A 10,125-nucleotide genomic window follows, 5' to 3' on the forward strand; every position below is an offset into this window, starting at 1 on the left:
TAGACTAGAAGTCACCAGTTTTTGAGGGTGTGGAAGACAGAGCCGTTAAAGTGTTACTGCACTGATGAGGCTGCAAAGCACTTTCGAATCGAATTCGATGAGCAATGTCTCCAAAAACTTGGATGGCACTACTGGAGCTAGCAAAAAGCTCGGCTCATGCAAAATTGGTGCCAGTTCATCCTCCAATCGCAAGTCCAGTGAAACCGGGCTCACACTGTGAACCCTTCACTAATCTCTTTTTTGCTTCATGCCTTCTTCAATTAAATTCGCTTTTTCCTGAAGAAGCGACAAAGTGCAGTCAGGAAAAGGCAGCTACCAGCTGGATCTGTGCTAAGGCAGTGGTAGCAATGTTGTCATCTTCTGGTGTCGGTGTCCTCATTTTAGCCTTCCGTTTTAATAGCTTGTTTACTGGCTTCACCTCTGCTGTTCTGAGATTGTGTTGCTGGAAACATCGCTTTCTGTGTTGAACGTCATGTTCAACACAGCAGTGAAGCCGACTTCCCGGAAAGTCGGCTTCAGTTCCGTGAACTAGTGACATTGCAGACGGTCGTCGCAGACAAAGCGGTTGCACAACATGATACCAAAGGGCAGCACCAAAGGAAACACAGGGCATGGCACTGGGCCACCGCAGGATGATATATAATTCATAACCGATTACTCAAGCCGTTTGGAAAATGGTTTGTTCACGACTGTCAGTAATGGTCCCATAAAATATGAGAATAAGATCAGGGATGTTGAGTCGAGTCCCAGTGATGACGACCAGGAAGTCAACCAGCAAGTTGACCCTTTCCCGACTTGATATAAGGAACATATGGTCTTATTTCATTGCAATTCCAGGCGACCATGTTACACTTTGCGACTGCTTTTACATTTACAACGCCTGGGGGCTATGTGCAGGGTCGAACGTCGTTTTTGTTTGAAGTCCTGACTGTCTTAGCTGCTGTCAGATTGCCACCTTTCGCCTGTTATTGACACTTTTCATCTCCTCAGTAGTGTCTAACAAAAATTCACACTGTCCTGTGTCAGTTGATGTGCTGTGTTCAGCACCTCTGTCCAGTACTTTAGACAGGAGGAAACAGCAGGATTGGGAGAGAGCTGATCAAGTCACAAACAGGGAAGGCCATAGACTATATATGAAATTATCGACTACATTCCAGTGGCTCTTCGTGAACAGCTCATCAGAGTTAGAAATATTTTGTCTGTAGATACCGTACATAAGAGTTTTCTCCATTTAAATGCGCTTACCTCTATAATTTGACATGCAGTAATCTTTAGCAAAGTGTAAAACGTTTTTAGGGAAGTGGAGTACAGTTTTATTGTGCTGTTACGAGCCCAGTGAAGTCTTCTGTTGGGAATTCCTCTCAGATTTTCCCGACAACATGGGCTGGAAGGAAAAGCCTGCTGTTCTGGCGCCCCAATCTGTGCCACATCCATCGAGCGAACTGTCTGTAGGCCATGAAACATCCTGGGAAAATAGTAAACCACGAAAACTGGTCACTTATTCCTGAAATTCAAACAGATGTAGAGTGGCAGTCAGAATGCGGGCTCTCATGGTCACACATCTGAACTGCATAAGTACAAGGCTATAAATGTGAATGTTGCAAACTGCCGTCACTATAGAGGCATGTTTGTTTTATTTGTTGTAAATAGAGCATTTGGCTGGTGGTGACTGACTCTACTAAGAAATAGTAAGCCAAAAGGGGACGATATGCTTCTAGGCAGCTCTGAGTTCTTTGTGTCTGTCATTGGGCAAATAGGTAACTCGGTTGTGAAGTTATTTTTATGTTAAACTGTGTCTTTAGAACGTGACTTGGGGACTTCAATTTTTTATTATACTTCCAGAAAGAGATAGAACAGTACCCTTGCTCAAAAGATAATAAAAATGGCCAAACAAATGAAAATTTTGTTTGTTCTGTATAAGTATAAAGTTAACTGTTCTTTTAAAATACAAATATTTCTTTAAGGTGAAGATCGCTGTAAAGTCGCGGATTACAGACTGTACTGCACGCTTCAATTTTCCATATCCAGTCTATTGAGTGCCTTGCTTTTTAGGTCATGATGTGTTTGTGCGTGATCTTGGTTTCCAGCTTCACAGCCACTCATGGGAAAACCTCCTCGCACTTAGTCACACCTAGTAAAAGTTGTAGCAGAACGATTTCATGCTTTTGCAATTTAAAAATTCTATGAATGTTTTTTTTTTTTTTTTAATTTAGTTTGAGTCAGCCACTCATACACGTACCGCCGTTCCTGCAAATTCCAGCGAAACTCGTCAAAAACTCGAGCGAAATATCAAGCATCAAAATAAAAAAATGGGAAGCTAAAACACCAGAGAAGAAAATAAAGATGTTGGGACGACATTATGGCTATTACTCTGCTCGTGTCCCTCATGTAGCTCCCACAGAAGAGAAGCACGTTACAACCTGTCTGTATCAAAACCAGTTTAACAAGGGCAGAAAATAAAAAGCATGCCGATCAGCGGCAGCTCTATACAAAAATAATTTGAAGCGAAATAGGCACTTCTCTACCACACACGCCGAGTGATTGCCTGCCTCCCGCAGCGCCCAAAAGGCATCATGCAGCATGCTAGTCTAAAGACAAATTGCCGCATAGTCTGGGTGATCCGTCACGCAGCCCACGGGCTGAGTTACGACCGCCGGCGGTATTTTGCGTCAGTATAGACCAGGGTGTAAGATAGACAGGTGGGGAAACGAGAGCCAAATGAGCGACCGGATTGTGTCCCCCTCGGTTTTCTCCAACGTTACTAAAACACTCAGTTGGGAAACTCCCATAGAGACAGCTTTGAAAAAGTGGCCCCAAACTGTCTCCGAGCACCGAGCTAATGACGAACACTACGCCACCATTTCTCCCGCAGCGGCCACTCGACGAACTGCACGTGACTTCTAATTTGGCTTTCAGAACAGATACAGCGGTAGAGGTTACAGGGGTGCCACCCCCGTCTCCCCGGCGGACGCGCCGCGTTGAGCTACCGAAGTTAAAATGCACCTAGGGCGGGACGTGCTACCTGAAGGGCCCGCTGAGGCATGGTTGTATAAAAACAATATTAATTGTGCCGCAAAACCCTTCAAACTAAATATTTTAAAAACATAACGCGCCCCTCTTTGGTACTAAACTCCAATAAATTTCATACAAAAAGAGTCTTTTTCGTTCGTTTTTACGCAAAAACAGGCTTTCAAAAAGCTCAAGGTGACCACAGTACAGACAAATGATAAAGAGTGGCGCTGTTGTCGTATTTAGCTCGGTCTCGGTGGACGCCAGCGGCCCAGGTTTCGACGGCGTGTTTCCCAACTGAGTGTTTTAGAAACGTTGGTTTTCTCTTTTTCTGTGGCGCCATCTATGTGGAGCACCGCGAACTCTCACTCCGGGTGGCCGAACGGTGGCGACCGGCTAAACTGACGGAAGTGGTTTCTCGTGGATTTTCAATGAAGGACTGTCGTGCTCTCGGTTTATTTTGCGCACTCTCCCATAGAGTTCCATGCAAATTCGATTCCAATTTTTTTCTTCTCGCCGCAGCGCCATCTTTCGCAAATCGGTGGTACCCGCAAGCTTGCCGCAAGCTGACGAGTACACAATCCGGTCACGGCGCTGCGGTAGGTTTCTCTGGGCCGTTTCCCCACCTGACTATCTTACACCCCGGTATAGACGCACTCTCGTGATGTCGGCATGCTGCTGCACCTTTTGCATGAGCGCCTGTGATTAGAACAAGAGACATCAGACCACGCCTACTTGGAAACCGCTTATCCAAGTGAAGACATGCGACGCGCGTCACTTACCATGCCGTGGTGGCGAGTCGCCATGCGTCTGGATCAGGACCAGGATCAGGTGGAGATTCGTCGTGCTCATCGACGACGCGCTCCCGTTTCGTCGGGATGTCCGCGTAGGGAACGAGTCCAGCGGATTCGCTATAGACGATGATATCACGCTCGATCTCGCTCAATGCCTCCTTCCAAGATGCCATCTTGGTCAGCGGAGGCTGAAGGGAAGAGAGTTCACTTTCGCTGCAGCGCAACGCTGGCAACCATGGCAACGCTCGCTGCGGACCGAGCGAATCCGGAAACCTACGTCTCTATTGAACGTCACAACCATACGACAGCTACATTATCGGGAAAACGGTGGGGGAGTTGAGAGGGGGTGTGGGGGTTTTAATCTGTCTTTATTTTGTTAAAAAAACAAACAACTACGGCACGTATTGAAAACCGGTTGTCTGTTCTATAATCCACACGTGACACAAACTAACTCTCACACCTGTCGAACAGAAGTCCGAGAATGGTTACACAGCCCCTTAAAGACAGCCGAATTCTCACAAACGTCATTTATTTTGTAATCCGCCGGCAATATGAAGGTGAACGCCGGACCGTCGACCGCTCCGTGCTATCAGCGCGATGACGCGGCTGTCGTGACGCCTCGCTTTCTTATCGCGATATGAAGGTGAACGCCGGACCGTCGACCGCTCCGTGCTATCAGCGCCATGACGCGGCTGCCACGGTAGCCACGTCATGGTGCTGATAGCACGGAGCGGTCGACGGCCCGGCGTTCACCTTCATATCGCACACGACTGTACCTCTTCTTTGAGCGACCTATCTTATGACTTCAATAGAAAAAGACTTTTTTTTTTTTGTTTAATTCGGAAGGATGTGGATGTTCGAAGCGGGCTATAAACAGCTGATTAATGACTTTGGTGAGTTTGTGGAGATTGCCAAGTATTAACTATATTTGCCTTCCTGTCATTCCGCGGCTCTCCTGAACCGAAAATAAATATTACCAATGTCAAGTATTATTATTAAAAAACAGAAGAGTGGGCAAATAATGTTAATGTATTTAACTGACCCCTGACTGCCATGCGGACACAAAAGAGCCGCTGCATTCTTTCTTCGATATGAGATACTGCCGCGAGCGCAGCTAGTCAAGTAGGCATTGCGGCCATGGCTTAACGGTTATCGGGCTTGCCTCCCTCGCGAGGGGCCAGGGTTTGAATCCTGGGAGCGACGCGTCTTTTATTTGTTCTTGCAATTTAGTGTTCTGGTAAATTCGAGAACTCTATTGCATGTTCGAGGTCAGTATGTCCTACACGCGAATCTTCTACGCCGATTGTTCCAGGAGCCAAGTGTGTACAAAAGGCGCTCCGCATGACGAGCCGGAGTCAGTTTCGCCCCATTAAACGTTTCAGGTCTTACAGTTATTTGCTTTGTTTCACCTTGTCATCTGTGACAATACAAGCAAGAGTGCGAGTCCACGCAATGAAAAGTGGTGGCAGATATCAGTTCTGCGACGGACAGCGAGAGAGAGTCGACCTGTTTACGACGGAGGATCGAAGTACCTATTGAGGAGCGGACGCCGACACGGAACGGAACGTCAGCGAACAACGTCCTGCCCCCTGTCCCTGCCTGACGTCAGTATAAGGGCGCCGCCGCGGTGTATACTCCCGCTTCGGTATTGGAGTCACGCGTGCCAAGGTGTTGTCCTGGGCTCCTTCGAGGGCTGGACACGGGAGTCCGAGTGGCCGCTCTTCTCATCGTATGTGTCCGATTGTCCCTCATCGATCCCTTCCTCCGAGTCGGCATACTCGCCCGGGTGAACCCAGGTTGGTACGGGGACACGCGGGAATGCCGAGAATGCCGTCTCGCAAACTCATAGAGAGACCGGAGTTCGAGGCGAACGACCTGTGCGTACACGCCAGACTCTCGCTTTTACTTTCCTTTTAAATATTTTTAAGTATTTTCTTTATTCACAAAAAAAAAAAAGAAACAAAAAACAATAAAATAGGTATTAGTTTTTTTTTGGTGATGGTTTGTATTTTTGTCCTCACCCATTGAAAAGGCACGTGAAGCGGTCTTTTTGTGATTAGTAAGTATTTGTGTCTCAAAAAAAAAAAAAATTTACTTTTACTTTACCCTCGGTAGATAGAAAACTAAAAGGAATAAAAGAAAAGATTATACGTGCGGTACTGATTGTTTTGCTGATATAAAAAATATATATCAAGAAAAATATTCCTTTGATGTTCAAGTAGAAAAAGAAATCATTGGCACAATTTAACCGACCCAGGCTGACCAAAACTTAGTAGCGGCACTACGCAGATATTACATACTTAGAAAGATGAAGCAAGATATGTTCGCTATTCTTTCCTTTTTTCTCATTTGAAGCTTTTACGTCTCTTTATGTTTTCCGTGCCTTCAATAATATACTTTTCATTGTTCTGCAAAAAAAAAAAAAGAAACTCTTATTTGTGACGATAATAATCGCTGGAGAAGGGGAACAGGGGGACAAAAAACAAACACAAATCGCCCTGTGTTCGTCCTTTGTCTACCATGTTCCCCTTCTTCAGGAATTATTATGGTTATTCTGGTACAGCTCGCGGCACCTCATCATTAATTACACTTCCTCCAACTCCCAGCTGACCTACTTCATTCCCATAGACCCCTTTCAAAATTCACGTGCCGATTATTAGAAGATCGGAACCACTGCCCAATGGCGGAACAACTGCATCAAGGAACGTGCAAGTCATTCCATAATATAGCGAGCGTCGGAGCGGGGCCAACACTACTAGCCGACAAGCCAATCACTGAGCGTTGAAAGTGCAACGTCATTGCGCTTATCACCTTGTTTTGTGGGTGTGTTTTTTTCCAGTGTGCCGTTGCGTTGATATTTTGGTCCGCCATTGTGTAGGGATCCTACAGCTGCCAACAGACGGCTCTATTTTGAAAGTGTTCTATACCAGTTGTGAAACGCGATGCTTTGCTCTCTCACTCACTGTCTGTTCCGGTGTGATATTGTCACGAATGATAAATGATGAGGCGGCGAATAACTGTAGAAACTGAGCGTTAAGTGGGGCGAACGTTTGCACAAAACAAAAAGGAAACAGGTGATAACAATAGAGCGTCGCCGGCGTCGATATCGGCGAAACAGAAGGTTCGAGCGCTGGGGCGAAAACTGACTGCGGCTCGCCTCGCGGAGCCCCTTATGTACGCGCGTTGGCTTCTGGAACAATTGGCGTAGAAAGTGTGGCGACTAGAACATTCTAACCTCGAACAAGCGACAGGGTTCTCGAATTAAACAGAACATTAAACTGAAAGAATAAATAAAAGACGCGTAGGTCCCAGGAACGAACCCTGGGCCTCCGCGCGAAACCCAAGCGCGGTAACCACACGGCCTGCACGCGCCCTTTTTCTTTTTTTCTTTATTGCCGGCTTTTGACAAAAACAGAACAAAGCACAGTAAAATGATAAAACTTATGTTGGCCCTCCAACGGCTAACAAGGCATGGTTAAAATGAACTCAGATCTGTCACATTTTCCAGCACGAGTAGCCAGTGAGGTACACGAGTTTGGGACTTCCACACCTCTACAGTTTGCCGTATAATTTCGCAAAAGTACCCGTGAACCTGCTTTGCGTCAATATCTGCATGGCGCACGGCCATCCGTTACTTCCAAATGCTACGAAGCCCCCCAATAAAAACGAGATCGAACTGCACGTTATCGTCGTTTTGAACGGCTAAGTACCGAATGCTATGTGGGTCCAAAGATAAATCCTTCTTTAACGGACGCAAAAAAATGCCCCCCCCCCCCAAAAAAAAAAAAAAAAAAAAACAAGAAAAAAAAAACAAAAAAAAAAAAAACGTTTTAGTGCACTAGAAACACGTGCTCTACCGTCTCCGGCTTCTTGCACAAAGAACAATTCACCCCCCCCCCCCCCCCCCAAGTGACGAACAAACCTTTCTCCTGCAACCATGTCTTAACCGGCAGCACTCCGTTATGCAGTTTAAAGAAAAAAAGATTTCACCACAAGGAGGCACTGCCATTCTCTTCACTCGCTTAAGTACGTTTTGACCCCGGCCCGCACAATACAGTAATCTGTATAACGGAACAGGGACAGCAACATCAACACGATCTGTATACAATCTTTTTCGCGGCGGTTGACTTAAATACTCCATAAAAAACCGAGTACTCAAAAATTCTGTTGCTTGAGCAACCTCTCGCCAGTAGCCACGGATTTCTCCGGCAGGGGCACACGCGTAAGAAACGAGCTGAGGCAAAGCTTTGCCTAAGCTTAGCTGATAAATAGTGCGAAGCAAACCATCCTTCACATCACGACCAAAAACAAATCGGCTTACAACTTGCCTCAAAAATAAGTGCGCTAATGACAAGCCCCCTGATTGGACACGCCGAAAAAGATTCGTTCCGTACGTTAGTCCGCTCCCAGGTTGATCCCCAAATGAAAACGGCGAAAACTCTAAGTATTTTCCGTACGTTGACGCGCGAGCAGTGTAACACTTAAAGACCACGCACGCGCTCGCTCGCCGACGCGCGTGGTATTACTCTCCCTTAAAACAAAAAAAAAAACATTGCCTCGATGCCACGTGAAAGGTAAAAAACAGAGCAAGGCAGGTCTTGTGAGAAAACACGTGGCACGGTACTCCCGCCCCCTTCCAGGTGCTCGATAAATACGCGCTGCTCATGATCGTCCCGTTGACGTCGTGCCATGTCGTCGGTGTTCACTGTTCCTAGGAAGCACTCGTCGTCATCGTCGTCGCTGCTGCCGAAAGGTGTTTCGACAGATCTGCTGTGCTGACGAAGCCGGCAGAACAGCGATGCCGACTTCGTCATGTAATGCCACCCGCGTCGGCGAGCGAGCGCGAGCTTGCCCGAGTGGTTACCCCGCTTGACTTTCGCGCGGAGTCTCAGGGCTCGATCCCTGGACTTACGGGCCTTTTATTTATTCTTTCAGTTTAAAATTCGAGAACCCTATTGCTTGTTTGAGGTCCGAATGTTATAGTTGCCGAACCTTTGACGCCGATTGTTTCAGAAGCCAACGCGCGTACGTAAGGGGCTCCGCGAGGCGAGCCAGATTTTGCCCCAGCGCTCGAACCTGCTGTTTCGCCGATATCGACGCCCGCGATGCTCTATTTTTCTTCTGTTTCCTTTTTGTTTTCGGCACAAGTTCGCCCTACTAAACGTTCAGTTTCTACAGTTATCCGCGGCCTCATCATTTATCATTCGTAATATTTAGGTGCGGGGTATCACTTTCTATGCCCGTAACGCGTACACCTCAGAAGATACCCGGGCCAAGTGAGGTGCTCAGCCCCGGAAGGCTACCCTTCGCCGAAGACTCCGAAGCCCGAACAAGCCGTCGGCCAGAGGTCAGCCCCCCAAATTCGGTCTCCTGCCCGAGAACTGGAAGAAGATGATCCAGACCATGACCACCCCGCCCGTCGGCGTCCTGCCCTTCGCTCCGCGGAAACCTGCTCTCTTTCTCGGCGAGATCTATGAGTACGTTGAAGATTGGATCAACCAGTACGATCGTGTGGCCCACCATAACGTATGAAGTGATGAGCAGCGCCTGCAGAACCTCTATTTTTCGCTTGAAGGTAGAGCAAGGTGCTGGTTCGAAAACCCCGAAGCCTCCCTCACTTCCTGGGACCACTGCAAGAATGAGCTGAGGCGTACCTTCACTAGTCAACACCGAAGAGAGAGGGCCGAAGATCTGCTGCAGTCGAGGACCCATGGCCCCAATGAGAGCGTCACGAGCTTCGTAAAAAGACGTCCTGCGCCTGAGCTCCCCGCCGACCCTGAGGCCACCGAGGAAAAAAAGCTGCGTATTCTGATGCGAGGAGTGAAGGACGACATATTCGGTGGACTCGTGCGCAACCCCCCAAAGACCGTTCAAGGGTTTGTCACCGAGGCGACGAACATAGAGCGTGACATCCTGGAAAGGGCAACCCGCTACCAGCGGCACCCCGCCGTAGTTGCCCCTCGCCATCGGGATTGGACAACGGTTGCAGCCTGACTGGAATTCGGGAGATGATTCGCGACGTCGTACGTGAAGAGCTAAAGTAGTGAGCATCTTGGTAAGAAATAGCGGCAAAAAAACATGGACAAGAGGAAAGGAACAAACACGACAGGACGGCGCTGAACTAACACGTTGTTTATTACACAAAACGGGAAGGAAGAAAACAAGAAGCATCTTAATGAGATAAAAATATACAGACACACACAAACGCGCCAACTAAGCAGCATATTATGTCACGATAGGCCAAATAATTTTCTACGTAATGCCCGTCATAGTCGGTCACAGGTACCCGAACTCTTTGTCAGATAACGCCATTGACGGTACG

The 10,125-nt window shown here is 47.5% G+C and overlaps 1 pseudogene; it reads right to left on the reverse strand.

Annotated features, from left to right (window-relative positions):
- Positions 1-1,324: 1,324 nt before the first annotated feature.
- Positions 1,325-3,976, reverse strand: LOC115317291 (annotated as a pseudogene).
- Between the last annotated feature and the right edge of the window lie 6,149 nt (positions 3,977-10,125).

Source organism: Ixodes scapularis, unplaced genomic scaffold (genome assembly GCF_016920785.2).
Source record: "Ixodes scapularis isolate PalLabHiFi unplaced genomic scaffold, ASM1692078v2 PGA_scaffold2__306_contigs__length_199485367, whole genome shotgun sequence".
NCBI classification, from domain to species: domain Eukaryota; kingdom Metazoa; phylum Arthropoda; class Arachnida; order Ixodida; family Ixodidae; genus Ixodes; species Ixodes scapularis.